Below are 17,490 nucleotides of genomic sequence, written 5' to 3'. Positions count from 1 at the left end.
TAAAATGGACCTACTCCTACCTCCGTACAGGTACAAGCAAGGAGTCAGGGAGGGGGGAGGGGGGTCAGAGAGAGAGAGAGAAGTTCTTAAGGTCTCTTTTATAAAAAGGCAACACCACCAGGCAGGCATCACTAAGCTAAAACCTGATTTATAAAATGGACCTACTCCTACCTCCGTACAGGTACTATCAAGTTGGAATAAAATCTAATTACCACAACACACAACATTTAATGTATTAGGCATCAAGATAACAGCAAATCTTTGTATTAAAAATATTAGATAGCTACATATTTAAAATTTTAAAGTATGAGTACATTATTTTATTTCAGATCAGCTACATGAAGAAAGTAGGAAAGATGTCAAATTCAATTTTAGCTTAAAACTTGGAGGAGGAAATTCAGATGATAGGAGCAATTGTGTATACATTTGGTTACTAAAATATAATTTTTTTGAGATAAAGAAACATTGCATAAATTTCCTAGATTAGTTATAATGGAAGTAAAAAGGATTGATTCTAAGCATATCACTGCATTCTTGATGAAAATGTGCTTAGGCATGTGTCTGTGATCAGTAGATCATTTCAGACAAGATCTCTCATTAATACATATGTCTTAGTCTTGTTATAATTACATTGTGTGGCATGGACAAAATGAAGTCAGGCTTAATATGAAAAATTTAACTAAACTCAAATGGATATCATCCCAAATTATTGAAGCTTTTTAAAAAATTGTAGAATGCTACCCTCAAATGAAAGAAAAGTGTTAGCAAGGCCTATCCTGCAAGAATGTCATTGGAAAACTTTGCACTATCAACCCGGCACAACTGATCTTCTCAATTTAGACTTATTTTTGTTCGCAAATCTCAGAACATTTAAAATGAATAGGATTTGTGTCCTCCAGGATGCCAAAGTTACCCCAGTGGCTTAACGGTTAAATGTTGGTTTGCAATCTGCAAGGTCAGCAGTTCAAGACCTCCAACCACTCATCTAGAGAAAGATGAGATGTCCTATTCTCTTAAAGGGTCACACTCTTGGAAACTGCAGGGGCAGTTCTACCCAGCCTTAGAGGCTCGCTATGAGATGGCATCAACCAGTGAGTTTTTTGAAAATTTTGAGGATGCCAAAACTGCCATTTGGGGTAAGGCCATTTAAAGAGCACATAAGCCCCCAGAGACAGCTTCACTCACTCACTACATCTAGTCGATGCAATTCTTAGGACAGGGGAGAAGTGCCTCTTTGAGTTTTCAATCCTGTAGCTGTTTACTAGTGCAGAAATCCCATTTTTCCCACTAGAGAAGGATTAGAGACATGGAAACACTACCTTCAGAATTATATAGAACGATATCCAGTAAATGTGAAGAAACAATATATGCACATTATCAATTTTTTATTTAGAGAATTGAACCCTGGTGGCAAAGAGGATTGTACATTGGGATGCTAATTGCTCACCAGCATCCAAATTCAACAGCCACTGTAAGGGGCAATGAGTTACAACTCCAGCAAACATTTATGGCTTCCGAATCCCAAATTACCTGAGTTTTTTGCCCTCTAGAGTCACTATGACTAGGAATCAACTCAACTGCAGTGTTGGCACTCTCAGGTAAGTTGGAACTGCTAATCACAATGCTGAAGGTTCAAACCCCCATCGGGTGCTGGTAGGAGAAAGATGAGGTTATCTGCATCCATAATGATTTACAGACTCAGAAATCCTGTATAGGATAAGTATGCATCATAAAAGACTTGATGGCAGTGGGCCTGGGCATAATTTTGAATAAAATCTGACTTACCCTCATCACTGGAGCAGCTGTGAACATATGCTTTAATTTATCTTTGTTATATACCTGGGGATGGAATGACTGCAAATTGAAATCTTGTATTAAAATTATAGGAAATTATTTACTACCTTCCTTATGCAAAAAATTTCTCTATGCATTTATGGTACATTACATGTTATTATAGATCTTATGCTTCAATATTATATAATACACATAAAATTTAAGAAAAGCATACATTCACTCGTGTCAGAATTGTTTTCTTTATAGCATACTAGCCTATGTCCTTGTGAGGTCAAGTATCAAATCCCAGAGATAAAGGCCACATCAGAATTAATGTGTCTACTTTAGATAATACATGTATGGAAGTAATATTTTGACAAGCAGAAATAATTTTAGACTAATTTGGAAAGCCTCTGAGAGATACAACAAAAAAACAAGATTTAGATCTAGACATTTTTGTATTGCAGCTTTTATATTTATAGCCTATTAGAAATAAAATGAAAATTCCTTAAATACTCCCAAGTAGTTTAGCTTAAAGAAAAATAAATAAATGAAGGAAAAGAAACAAGGATGTAATGGATCATAAAAAGGAAGATAATCAGACAAAAATTCTAAAGATAAAACTCCCTTGTTAATGTTTTATTAATTTCTATACTTCTTAGCTAAATCTAAATACTGAATGCAACTTGACTTACATATTGGAAATCCATATAAGTGATTGTAAGAACTAATTAGTTTAATAAAATCTAAGGATGGGAGAGAACTGAATTATGTTTTGCTTTTTGCCTGCAATTGATGCCATTACCATAATGATGAGATTTAGAATTGCATTCCAATTAACTGTACTACCAAGAGTTTGTTGATTTCACATATCTACCCAAACTCTCTCCCTCAGTCTCCAGCCTAGACAGAATCAATTTGCCATAAAGCTGTCTCAAATCAAGATGATGCACTTATCTGGATTTTTAAAATCTTAAGTACATTTGAAAATTCAAAGCCATAAGCCATTCTAAATATATATTTTTAATATTTTAAGTAGCATGAAGTACCTTGCTTTCCAATAAGCAAAGCTATTTGTGTGACAATTATAGCAGCATTGTTTTCCAATTTTATTACTAATAAAATAACAGATTTTATTATAGAATGTTATTTAAAAGTTTTTTGATATTATATATTACACATAAAATTTAAGAAAAGCATACATCCATTTGTGTCAGAATTGATTTTTTTATAATACGCTAGTCTATGTTCCTTGTGAGGTCAAATACTAAATCCCAGGGATAAAGGCCACATCAGAATTAATGTGTCTATTTGTAGATGATACATGTATTGAAGTAATATTTGACAGGAAAAAATTATTTTAGACTATTTTGGAAAGCCTCTGAGAGATATGACATGAAACTCAGGTTTAGAACTACTTTCTGGTAAAGGTCCCCCTGAAGAAGTGAGTCCTGCTTGCATCGTGTTAGTTTACGTGCCATATTACTTACATTGCATGTTGAGCACTTAAAATGATATAAACATATAAAACTAATTGCATGTGATCAGAATTGGTATTTTGGAATAGATATTATTTTGAAGAATCATCTACAAACCAGTGTGTGAACTTGGTCTCTGATGCAGGAGGGAAAGGACAATTCTGACACAATTACGTCATCTCCCTGATCTTGGAGGTATATGAAAGATTAAATAAAGCAAGGCACATGCATTTTTTAATCTTAGTATAGTACTCCATCAAGACTGAAAAGCTAAAACAACAACAATAACAACAGTAACAACAAAACCCCAGCAATGTACTACTGATAGTGCAGACAGCAAAAAATTGCATTTTACTCAAGGACTTAAGATTTTGCATTCTGAATGTAAGCTGCAAGACCAGTGATAGAACTCAGATGTGTTAGGCCAGGTTGACTAGAGAAACAAACCCAGAGACACACACATATATGTGTAAGACAGAGTTTTATATCAAGAAGTTATTATATACAAAAAACATCACAGCCCAATGAAACTCAAGTCCATAAGTTTGATATTATTCCATAAGTCCCTCTTCAGACTCACACAGAGACATACAACGATGCAGAGTGCAGGAAGATTGCAGGCTGAAGGTCAGAGTCATGTGGATCCAGTGGAGGTGGTTCTGGCAGCAATCAGAGCCAGCCAGCAGGAAGGTGAAGGCAGAGAAGGAAGGGGAGGTTCCCAGGATGCTCCTTATGAGAAGGCCAAGCCCACAAGGTGTAACCATCAGGCTGTGACCTGATTGACAGGCTAAACTCCACCCCACGCACTTTTACTTTTCTATAGGTTGACATGAAGTTACATAACGACCCCAACAAATGTGGGCTATTTGGACTGATTAGTATAAATGCCTAACTAAAGGAGGCTTTACAGGATGGTTGTATGATAAACTCACTGTCATGATATCAATTGCAACTCATAATGACCTTATAGATCAAAGTAGACCTGCCCCTTTGTGGGTCTGAGCCTTTAAATCTTTCCTGGAGCAAACAGCCTCCACTGGAGAATCTGATGGTTTGCAGCTCAGTGTATAGCCCACTAAGTCACAAGGTAATTCATTTAAAACATGCCCTGAGGGCTGCTGAAGGGATTTCTGATCAGGGGCTCTGTCTAGGCCTTCCCATAAGTACTTCTATCCATATCTTCAGTTTAACCGTAAAGGGGAAATGTCTTCTTTGTTCCATACTTCATTTGAGTTTACAATTTGAAGGTGGCAAGGGAATAAGTGAAAGCTGAGATGGGTTTGGGGATCCGGCCTGGGCTGGTCATTATGATAAGAGTCAAGTACCTTAATTTTGGAATTCTCACACACCATCATCTAAAGAAGTGAAAGGACTGATCATCAGAGCTACTCAAGTCCTAAACATTTTCCAGTATTGTTTTTCTTTTTGTATTCCTTTTTATTAATTTAATTGAAATAGTTTTAAATTTAATAACTTTTTCCAAGCGTTGATTTTCAGCTGCTGTTGAGCTGATACCAATTCTTCTGACCCACATGCCAGAGTGAACTTTTGGCACTGCCAAGTACTCCTCCACCTTTACTTGCTCTGTGGTTGGGAAGTCCATTGCTCGGTTCCAGGCTCTGGCTCCTGGTTCTGCTGCTGCTCCTCTGATGGCGTACTGTCACCTAGATCCAGGATGTTCACTGTCCAGGGATCTCAGATCCGGAGCACTCTCTCCACTCCAGGCTCTTGCTGATAATGAGATTTCTCCTCCTGAGTCTCCCAGGACTCATTTCAACCACAGCAGGATTCCACTCCAAGGAAGCCTGCTCACCATTATGCACAGGTAAAGCCTCTCAGTATCCTTCCTTCTTTTGTAACTAGACCCATGCAGGGAAAGGTGGTCTTTCAGGAGTTAGAGACTTTTGTTAGAAGAGCTACATTAAATGATTCAGTGCCCTTGAACATGTGAATGGAATAATATAGTGTGTAGTCTTTTGTATTTTGTGACTGACCCCTTCCACTGGGTGTATTTTTCAAGGTTCAACCATGTAGTGATATATTTCCATACATCATTCTCTTTATGTCTAGATAATATTCCAGTTTAATTGTAAACTACATTATGCATATACATTCTTCTACTCATGGACATTTGGCTTGTTTCCAATTTGGATTATATAGTATATTATGAGTAATATTGTCATGAACATTCAAGTAAAGTTTCTGTGATGGACCCATATTTTCATTTCTCTTAGTCGCACACCTAAGAATAGAGTTGCTGCTGTTGTTGAATAGAGTTGTTGCTTCATATGTCAATTCTTTGTTTGATCATTTGACATACTGCCAGGCTGTTGTTTTGCATAATATTGTTAAAAGGGTTTAAGTAAAAGTTTCCCTATCGACCTAAAAACAAAAGCTAGGATATGAATCAGTTATTTTGACACCAGTCAAGTGCCACATACCTGGAACTTTCAGAATGTATTCCTCATAGATTAATGGGACATTCTAATGAGAAGTGAGAGGGTGTGTGTCAGAAATTAAAATGATAGCATATGTGGAATGCCACAGTAAGAGCTCAATTTATAACACCACTTCACGTTTTCCCTATCAGTGTGAAAAGGATATTACATATCCAAATTCTGACCAACACTTGTTATTATCTGGTTTTATCCATCATAGTAAGTTGAATCTCGCTGTGTTTTTGATTTACTTTTTTTTCTGACTTTTAGTGTTCAGCATCTTTTCGTGTTTATTAGCCATTTGTTTATCTTCCTTGGAGTCATATAAAATTCTTATACTTTATTTAGATGTTTTTGTTCTTTTTACTAATTGTTTCTCTAGCATAGCGATTCTTAACCTGTGGGTCACGACCCTCTTGGCAGTTGAACAACCCTTTCACAGGGGTCGCCCGATTCATACAGTGGCAAAATTGCAGTGATGAAGTAGCAACGAAAATAATGTTATGGTTGGGGAGTCACCACAACATGAGGAACTGTATGAAACGGTCGCAGCGTTAGGAAGGTTGGGAACTGCTGTTCTAGCACATTAGAAATGAGACATTTGTCTTCAGGCTTACAAATTCCTCTTCCATAGATATATTTCTATTTTTTTCAGTTGCAATGCACTATTTCTAGAATCTTAATAATTTTCTGTATTTCTAATGGCTGTTTTGGGTATGATTTCAAAATTTTAAGTTATTTTATGTTTGTTTTTATGGTATTTTTCTGAATTCTTCTGAATTTTGTCCTGCTTTCTTTGCTTTCATGTGCAGCTTTCTTGATCTTTCTCTCAATTTTTTGAAACTACATACATATCATTCTTTGAATTTCTTATCAGGTTACTCCAATGCCATTTCTTCCACAGAAATAACTTCTGGTCCTGCATTTTGGTCATTGATTTCAGCTAGTCTATGCTGTTTCCTCAGAGAACGGAAATTGTCTCTTGTCGCAGAGGCATTGTGGTGTTCATACTTTATTGATTATAATCTGCTGACATGTCAGATACTCACTACTTGTTTCTCGATGTAAATGACAGACAGTGTGAATGTTTATGTACACTGCTCTTTTTCCTGTTCATGTATCACAGTTGTGGAGAAGTTTGGCTGATGTTGGCTTATGTCTACTCATGGTCAGTTGGTGCCAGAGTGGGTAGTGATCCTGCATGGGCTGCAAAATATACTAGTGTGGCTGGGTCACATGGGCATGATTACATTCTCTTGTTGGGTAAGTCAATGAAGAAAACACAACAACAAAAACAATACAGAAAAAAAACAAAGACAGCCAGCTGTAAAACCAAGAGCACAATAAGGCAAATTAAAAGCATGGAAAAACAGGCAAACAGCAGAAGGAAATAAAATAATTTAATAACTAAAAAGAAAAAATAGTATAAAAGAAAAAAAAGCAGACTAAGGAACATGCAAACAATATAACTAGAAGTGGCAATAAGAAAACAAACGAGAATAATGAAGACAGAAGAAAGAAAAAGAAAAGAGAAAGAAGAAAAGAAAATGAAAAAACGATTGTAAAGGAAGAAAGAATAAAAAGCAAGAGAAGGAAGAGAGAAAGAATGGAAAGCAAAAATAAAGGAAACAAGTGGGGCAAGAATAGGCATCAGATAGGAACTCACTCTCAGAGGTGTGGATGGGCACTCCGGAGATGAGACAGCCAGCCTTACAGTCCATCTTGACCGTGATGTGTTCTGTGCTCTGTGGATGTGATTCAGCAGTAGTCTGTGCTGGCTCAGAGGGCGGCTGAGATTAAGGTGCTTTTTTCAAGGAAGGAACTCTCTTTGGTCCAGAGGGTGTCTGGGGACAAGGTAATTGGCTATGAAATCAGTTTTTTCCAACCCGGGAGTAGTTCGGTACTTGTCTCTGCTAGTTTGATAAAATGGACTTCATATGCCACAGATTTAGTGACTTTGCACCTGGTCCCTAGTTCAAGATCACGTAACTTTGACCTCAAGCAAAGTAGGTCTAGAAAAGTGGGGAAAACGTCACTAGGCCCTTTGTGGGGGAGGATGGGGCTGAGCACACTTCAATCACCAGGAGGTGTGGAGCAAAGGAAAGACCCCAGCTCTGCATCGCCAACTCTGAACTGTGATACCAGGGGGAGGCTCATTCCGCCATTGTTGCTGTTAGGTGACCTGGACTCCATTCAGACTCTTAGCAACCCGTTTAAAACAGTGCTCGGCCCCATGCCATCCCCACAATTGTTGGACTATTTGAGCCCATCAGTGCGGTCACTCGGTCAGTCAGACCATCCTGTCGAAGGTCTTCCTCTTTCCCACCCCATTACTTTATGAAGCAAGATGTCCTCCAGGGGCTACTTGCAAACGTTTGAGATTATTGCATCTGTCTCCTCTCTTTGGTTCCACTTCTTCTCCTGTTGGTATTTGATTCTCCTCTCTATCCTTTCTTGTGAACTCAGGGTTTCTGTGTTATTTTTCATATCAGTTTCATGCGGTATCACATGTCTCTGTGTATTGTGTCTGCCTAGTCCGACACTTGCCAGAATACTGTTTGTTGTGATTTTGAGTCCTACACACCAGCTTGCTCAGCTATGGTGAAGGCATAATTTTTATTAATCACTTTGCCTATAGCATTTGATATGCCATTAGCCAGAATTAGCTGTTCTATAAATATTAACTGAATGAAAGAATAGGTCAAGGAATTACCGGATATACCCATGTATAAACCGAGATTTTCAGCACAAAAAATGTGCTGAAAAACTGGGGTTCAGCTTATACACGGGTCAGTGGTACCTGATAGACCCAGACCCAGCCACACACCGCCTCGCCCCCTCGCAGACCCAGCCCTTCCCATATCATCGCCTCACCGCTGCTAGTGGTGGGGGTGGAAGCACGCAGAAGAGGTTTTTGTCGGCTGCATTCTCATCCTCCTGTGGTTGCTGCCTGCAAGTAAGAGTCAGTGCCATCGTGCAGACCTGGGGTGGGGGGGGAGAGGGGGGCAGGTCGGAGGTGGTGATCGAGTGGGTGCATCTTCTTGTCAAAGGGATCTACTTGATGTACTTGAGACCATAGCCATCAGGAATATTCCTTGTATTGGTGCCTTTCCTTCCCAAACCTCATACCCTAAGCAGAGCTGCCATAAGAAATTTCTCGGCCCCATACAACCTAAATGGTTTGGCTAGTTTCCCTTTAACCATCCACATAAACCCTTTTCCACCAAGAGCTCTCCCTCCCTCTAGTATTTAGTGGCCTTTTCCCAAACAGACATCCTGATCAGCCCCTTTCTGTTGACCATCGATGTTACCCCTTTGGCATACAGGTACCCCCTCCTCATGAGCTATTGTGCAGGTGTTTTTCAGCCACCTCAGGTGTCATAATGGCATGAACTGTAAAGACTGGTGCTCACATGTGTCAATATGCATTACATCACAGAAACCAATATTGAGGAGTGGTTGTGGGAACAGTAAGCTGCATTTAAGGGTGTAGGTCCACTTTAAAGGGAATCGAGGAACAGAAATTCAATTCTTTAACACATTACTGATCACTTCACAGCAAATCTGTCAAGTGCAAACTTTCTGCCACCATGTGAGAAACAAACCTGGCCACTTTCACCCTCGACCTTATATTTATGTAAAGACTAGGGGTGGCCTCCTAGTTGCTTGCACTCTGCTGATTGATTTCTGGGGTGGGGGTTGGGGTGACCGCTTGCACTCTGATGACTGATTTCTGTGGTGGGGCGGGGGTTGGGCTGCACATATTACAGTGACGGTGCAGTTAATGATTAGTATGGAGAGAATGTGTTGGTCATTTGTAGTGCTGTGTGGTGGTAAAAATTAAGTTTTTATTTATTTTTTTATCCTATTAGAAATGGATACTCTTAAACCAAAACAAAAATGCCAGTTATATGAGGCTGGTTTCAAAATGAAGGTTGTGTCAAGAGCAGAAGAGAGCAATAACAGTATTGCAAGTAGGGAATTCTGTGTTGGCGAAAAGCAAGTGAGGGAGTGGCGGAAAATGAAGGCTGATTTGGAGCAGATTCCAAAAGCTAAAAAAGCTTGTTGTGGTTTAACATCTTTTTATGGTGCTCTAGATAGTGAATTGCATAAATGGGTTATGGAGTGTCATCAAAATGGTTACTGTGTAACATGCATGGGAATCCACATATGTGCTCTACAAATGGCTGAGAATGACAAATATAAAGCACCAGGCATTGAAAAATTTGCTGCGTCCGCAGGATGATGTACCCGCTTCATGAATAGGTTTGGCCTATGTTTGAGACAAAGAACAAAGATTTCCCAGAAATTGCCACAAGACCTTGAAGAAAAAATTATGTCATTCCAGTCATTTATTATAAAAAAGAGAAGGATTTATAATTATGACCTGGCAGATATTGGGAATATGGATGAAACTGCCATGACTTTTGATCTTCCAAGCAACTGAACAGTGGCAAGTTTAGGAGAAAAAACATTTTTCTCAGAACCACAGGAAATGGAAAAAAAAAAACCACTTTACAGTTGTTCTATCATGTTTGGCTAATGGAATTACCAGTAAGCTGCATCCTGTCATTATTTTTAAAAGAAAAACCTTGCCTAAAAAGATCAATTTCCCACCAAGAATTACTGTGCGTGCACATGTTAAAGGCTGGATGGATGAAGACGGAACAAAAAATTGGCTGGAAGAAATTTGGAACTGACGACCAGGAGCAGCCTTAAAGAAAAAGCCATCATTACTTGTTTGGGAAATATTCAGAGCCCACCTATCGGATGACATAAAAAATTGGCAAAATCTAGTAAAGTTACTTTAGCCGTTATTCCAGGTGGGCTTACATCTGTACTTCAGCCTCTGGATGTATCTTTTAATAAGCCTTTTAAAGACCGTGTGCGAAGGATGTGACATGAATGGATGTCATCTGGTCCAGCCCGACTAACAAAAGGAGGAAATCTCATGAAGCCTGACATAGAGTTAATAGCAAAGTGGGTTCAAGATGCATGGGAAGACATCCCAGAAGATATGGTGCAGCGTGCCTTCCCGAAATGTAGCATTAGTCATGCTGTGGATGGCAGTGAAGACTGCGCTTTGTATGAAAATGACAGCGTGATGGTGACAACGGCGGTCTCAGTGAGGACAGCACCTATGTTGACCTCACACCAGCTGAAGCTCTGCATTGGGATACGGATGATGATGAGGAATCCATCTTTGAAGGATTTTAACTCTTTATATTTTAGCTTGGGTGCTGATTGAGCTCAGGGAATAGTATTCTTAAGGCATCATTGTTGATACCTTATTGTTTTTGTTGAACCTATTTTCCACTTACTGTGCTGGTTTACTAATGTTAAATGACTTTTTGTCATTTTATTTATAATAATTATTTAAATACATTACCCCACTGATGTCTCAATTTTTAGTAGCTTTATTTTCATTTATTTTAATTATTGAAACTCACCAATAGCTTCTGAATTTCCCACCCTAGGCTTATACTCGAGTCAATCAGTTTTCCTCGTTTCCCAGGTAATAATTAGGTACCTAGGCTTATACTCGGGTCGGCTTATATTCGAGTATATATGGTATTCAATTGTTAGTTTCATTGATAAATTATGTTGCATATAAAGCTACTTCTCCCAGCAGACAGGTCTCCTTCATTACTCAAAATTAAAATAATTATATACCTTCATGTACCAAGCACTCTCTAAGGTTTTTGATGAAACACTAGACAACAAAAATTTCATTTAGTCTTCCTGGTATATTATATTAAAATGAGCGTCTTAATGTTTACCTAAAGATCTTCTAATGTTTACTCAAAGAAAGAGATACTCACAAAAGAAGGCCAGAAATCAAGCAGATTTACTGTTCACAGGTTTGTAGGAGACCACAGTCCATCTCAATGTGCACTGTTTCAGGTCCTCTTTGCTGTCAGTTAGCAAGGTTGTGTCATTTGCATACCATAGATATGAGCCTACTGTCACATCCAGTAGGTCACATCCAACTTCTTGGATTATTTGTTTATCATGTAGATTGAATAAATATAGCAAAATATTGTAATTCTGACATACACCTTTCCTGATTTTAAGCAATACATTATCCTTTCATACTGTTTGATGCCTGTATTTTCCTTTATGTACAGATCTGTGTGAGCACAGGTAAATGTTTTGGAATTCCCATCAGTAGCAATAATAGCCATAGTTTATCATGACCCGCAAAGTCAAATGCCTTTGTCTACTTAATGAAACATGAATACATATCTCTCAGGCATTTTCTGCTTCAGTCAAGATCCATCTTATATCACGGAAAATATACTTCATTCCATATTCTCTTCTGAATCAGACTTAGATTTCTAGCAGCTCTTTGTTGCTATACTGTACTGATAAAATTGATTTTGAATATTCTTCACTAAAATATTACTGTGTAAGACAGTAATATTGTTAGATAACTTGCACCTACTAATGAGTCAACTTTGAAGTTAGCAGAATCATGGATCTTGTCCAATTATTTGACCAAACTACTCTTTGAAATGTCCTGGCATAGAAAAGTGAGTGCTGCTAGTGTTGAATCTGCTTGTGGGAACATTTCGATTGGTAAGCCATCAATTTCTAGAGACTTATTTTTTGATAATGCTTTCAGTGCTTCCTGGACTCTGGTATAGTGCTATTGGACAAAAATATTTTGTATGCCTGAAAAAGGAAAATTACTTGAATCTGAAAAATAAAACCAGGTCTTTCTACATATATGATAAAACACATTCATCTCAACTTAGTGATAAATGATCTGTCCGATAAGAATGGATAAAATAAGAACCATCATTATCGATTCATATTTAAATGGAGATAAAATGTAACCTACATTATTTTATTTTACTGTTGTTTTATGTAATTTGAGAACACAGTAGCTCTTATTAATAGTGAACGGATATGCTTATAATATCTTTATTTTATAGAAAAGCAAGGATCCTGAGTAAATAACCTTTCCAATGTACTACACTGAGGAACAGGAAAGAAATTCTAGTCGTCTTGATCCCTGTATCACTGAATTTTCCAAATATGACTTGAGAAACAATTGAATTCTTAATATTGTTATAATTTTCATGAGCTTCCATTTTTAAATCTTAAGTTTAATTTTCAAATAAAATTAATTTTTAGTGGTAGCAGCTTTCTCTAGTGATTTGTGGTTGCTAGCATGCTCATAATAAAATCAATCCAGCATTAAAAATTTTTTAACATTTTTATTTGTTAGCTAGCTCATTACATCTACCTTAATTATATCTAAAAGAGCTGTAAAACTATGGCATACATTGGCTCATGATCAAAGAAAGAGAAAAATTCTATTCATATACTTTGAAACACCATTCGAATCTGCCAAGTAGGTCTTGCCCTAGTACAAACAGAATAGTCACAAATAGTGTGACACTAAGATAGACCAGAGTGTAGTCCATCTGTCGTAGGAGATAAAGAACAACTTTTATAAGAAAGGTTCCTGAAAACTTTCTATTTGCTTAATAATATGCACAAGAACAAATCATGAGTCCAGATTCATGTTAAAAATGATAGTTATTTCTAACTTTCCATTTTGATTAGTTAACCTTTACTAATGAATAAGAAAATATACTCTTCAAGACAAATAGAAGTTTGTTAAAGGTGAGTTGACATCTCATCATAAAGTATAAGATTAAATAAAAATAGCTAACATAGCTACAAGGGTGGGAGGAAACTCCAAGTCAAATTGAACAAGCAATTTTAGATATCTTTGGATTATTTTATGACTATATTGTATAAGAATATTTGACCAGATGTTTTTCTCCTGCTAACAACTCATTAAAACTTGTTAAAATGCCATAGGATGAAAAATCTGGTTCCTCAGTATTTTTAAATTATAGACTAAAAAAATTAATAGGGGTAGTTTATTTTAATCATTTACATTTTCTATTACCCCGTTGATATTGAACATAAATTAGAAACTTGTATATAGGTGTTCTATTATAGCATTTACTACATTTTTATTCATTTTCCCATTTTTTTTTCCTAGAAGCATCATGAGCAATGATAGACAAAAAAAATATGGGACAATTTTAAAGAAGTAGGCACCATGTGGAGCCATCACTCAATTATTTCACTTAATGTTGAGAACACCTTATTTGCAAATTTTAGAAGTGAGGTGCATCAGGGATACTGAATGTGGGCCAAATCCAAGGACTGTCATCTTTATTCTATTCTTTATCATAGTAGAATGATGAAAGAGTGGCCATATCATTGCCAAATCTTACATACTCAATGGTGCCATCTTGAGTTAAAAAGTAATTATTGAAATGAAGAAAGATCTATGGAACGATTTAAGAAGTCTCAGTTTTATTTTAGCTACATTAATTATCCTCCCAGGATAAAAATTCTTAGAGAGATTAGAATATGTTAACCTACAGCTAGCAACATAGTAGATGTTTCTGGGAAATCATAGATAGTGTGAGAATTTATTTTTTAAAATTTTGCTCGAATGGCACTTAAAAGAAGGGGCAATAGAAAACAATTTAAAACATGTCCATGAGATTCAAATAGGACCTTAAGTATATCTCACCTGGAATTAGAGATCTCAGGAATAGATTTGATATATTGAATGCTAGTGACAAAAACAAAAAAATAAACCCGTTTAATCTTGGAATGACATAAAGAATGTCATGCATATTGGCTGGTCTTGAAACAAGAAATCATCTATGTAAGGTGTCAACTAAGTCCATACCAAAGTCCATACCAAGCAAACCAGTTTGTGTGATCCAAAGATTATAAATAATTAAATCCAAATTCAGAGGAGGGATACATATTAGAGCTCAAATTCTGAACACCTGATTTGCTGAAAGTGATGGATGAGAATGGAAGCCTAAAACCCATTTGCAGAGTCCCCACATAGAGTAAGGCACTGGTGAATCCCCTCTGAGCATGGTTGATGGATGTGAATAAGCTTGCTATCAGACAGAGAGTATTGTAAAGTTGATTTTGGCAGATGTAGTTAGGTTAAAATGTAACATCTCATCATTTTATTTGCCTTTTCCATCTTTTCAAATTTATTCCAGTTTTTAATATATATTTTTTTCTTTTAACTGAACTCCTTCTATGTTTTATTATGTCATTTTAATTGTTATTTTTATTCTTTTTGTTCTGTTTTGTATGTTTTTCAGCATAGGAAATCCAGGATAGGTAAATATATAGGGACAGTAAGTGGATTATTAATTATCAAAGGGCAATGGTTGTGAGGTTGAGGGGAAATGGGGAGCTAATGACAATGACTACAGCAAAGAAGAAAATGTATTAAAATTAATTGTGGTGATGATTGCACAGCTCGTCTTAATATGATTCAATTATTGATATGTGAATTATATGCCAATAAAACTATTTTAAAAAGAATGTCATGCATGAAAAAGACAACAGATCATAAACAACCAAGAAAGAAAGAAAAGACCAAGTGATTGTCATAAGAGACTCTGGAACATCTTCGTGGATAAAGAACCAGCTAAAGTGAATTGAAGAATGATGAAGTAAAAAATGTGAACAGTAAATTAAAATACTCATCCCTACAGGACCAGTGGAGTGAGTGGCAATGCTGGGAGGGTAGAGGGAGAATGGGTTGGAAAGAGGGAAGCGATTACAAGGAACAATATGTGACCTCCTCCCTTGGGGATGGACAACCAAAAACTGGGTGAAGGGAGACGTCAGACAGGGCAAGATATGACAAAATAACAATTTATAAATTATCAAGGGCTCATGAGGGAGGGGGAGGCAGGGAAGGAGGGGAAAAATGAGGACCTAATGCCGGGGGGGCTTAAGTGGGGAGGAAATGTTTTGAGAATGATGAGGGCAATGAGTGTACAAATGCACTTTACAAAATTGATGTATGTATGGAATGTGATAAGAGTTGTATGAGCCCCTAATAAAATGATTTAAAAAAATACAAGTAAAACACTGCTATGAAATATGGACAGACCTGGAGTTAGAAAACCCAAAGGGAAGAACACATTCAATGTATCTCAAGCTCTAAGTTACAATACTGGCTTAAATGGGCATTGTGGTAGGCTGAGTTTTCTGGAGTAGCAAAACTGATTATATACATATATATATGTATATATATATACACACACACATACACACACATATATACATATACACACAAACACATACATATGCATACACATATGTATATACATGTACACATATCTTATTTACAACAATATAAACAGTGACTGTATATAGAACATATATAATTTCTATAGAAATACATAGAAAGATAGATATAGAGAAGACAGATTTAAATACAGATATAGATATCTATAGATACCTCTATCTCTATATCGAGAGAGAGAACTATATAACAAGACAATGGCTCACACAATTGTAGGATAGCCTAATATGACTCGAGTCTGTGAACCAAATATTAAATTGGAGGTTTCTCCTGATTGTCATAGATGTGGGGGCTGATGAACCAAGAAACAAATCAGGAAGACCACATGTTAGTCAACACAGAAGTGGATGAATTTAAGATTAGCAAATCAGGTTTGAAAATCTGAGGTCAACAGGTCATATTGTAGGCTACTTATGGCTGTTGGAGTCAGTGGCAATATGGCTAGCTATTAACTGAAGTCCAGGGGCAAGATGCAGATTAGCAGGAAGCAAACAAACTTCTCTACAATGTCTACTTAATTAGGAATTAGTCCTTCCTCCCAGGAAACGTCTCATCAAATGCATCAGGCTGTTACTGAGTAAGGGGGTTGCACTTTACCTGAAACTTTGCACAACTGATTGGCTCACAGTATATTCCACCATGGAGTTAATTACATGATGTAAGGGCTCATCATGAGGCATCCCTAGGCCAAACCACTAAGAATCCTAGGTGGGCCAAATTGACTTAAGATTTATTACAGGCAACATAGTGAAAGTTGGAGGAAGTTAAATAAGAAGACTAAAAGAAGAGTCATTCTATTGAAAATAATTGGTCTATATTTGACTATTTTAAGAGGTGGCATATGATCAAAAACAGGTAATAAAAATGTTGAAGTCACAATGAAACACTTAGGAAAAAACCAAGGTTTGAGGAATGAGTAGAACACCTTTTGAAATGTCTCAACAAACTGATGGAGTGCTTAGAGCACTCACTATTCTATCCCCAGGTGAACAATCAGGAAGAGATCCCATTTTTGCCCATTCTTAAGAAAGGTGACCCAATACAATGCAGAAATTATCAAATGTCATTAATAGCAAACTTAAGTAAATTTTATATGGAGATATTTCAAATAAGAGTTGCAACAATACATCTGCAGAGAAACTGCCAAAAACTTAAGCCTTGTTTTAAAAAGGTCATGTGATGGGTATCATTGTTGATATAAGATGCATCTTGGATGAAAGCAGATAACAAGTGAAAGATGTTCAGTTTGATTTTATTGACAATGAAAAGGAATTTGACTGTGTGGTCATAGAAAATTATCAATAACATTGCAAATAATAAATATTCCATAAGGCTTAATTGTGCTCACATGAAGCCTATAGACAAAACAAGAGACAGTTATTTGAGCAAATAAAGGGAGAGTGTATGGTTTAAAATCATAAAGAGGCTATATCTTTTGATAGCCGGGCATCATCAGCTTTCTTCACCACATTTGCTTATGCACACTTTTGTCTTCAACAATCGTGTCGGGAAAGCGAGCATCATGGAATGCCAATTTAATAGAACAAAGTGTGGGGAACAGAAGGAATTCTCTTAAGTTGTCTCCCCAAAATATGTACCAAACTTAGCTGCTTAAGAGTGACTCTCGGCGAAAGTAGGT

The sequence above is a fragment of the Echinops telfairi genome, unplaced genomic scaffold, assembly GCF_000313985.2.
Source record: "Echinops telfairi isolate 266 unplaced genomic scaffold, ASM31398v2 ScPeMD7_443;HRSCAF=831, whole genome shotgun sequence".
NCBI lineage: Eukaryota > Metazoa > Chordata > Mammalia > Afrosoricida > Tenrecidae > Echinops > Echinops telfairi.
The sequence above is the reverse complement of the archived record's forward strand: the minus strand, read 5'-3'. Positions refer to the sequence as shown.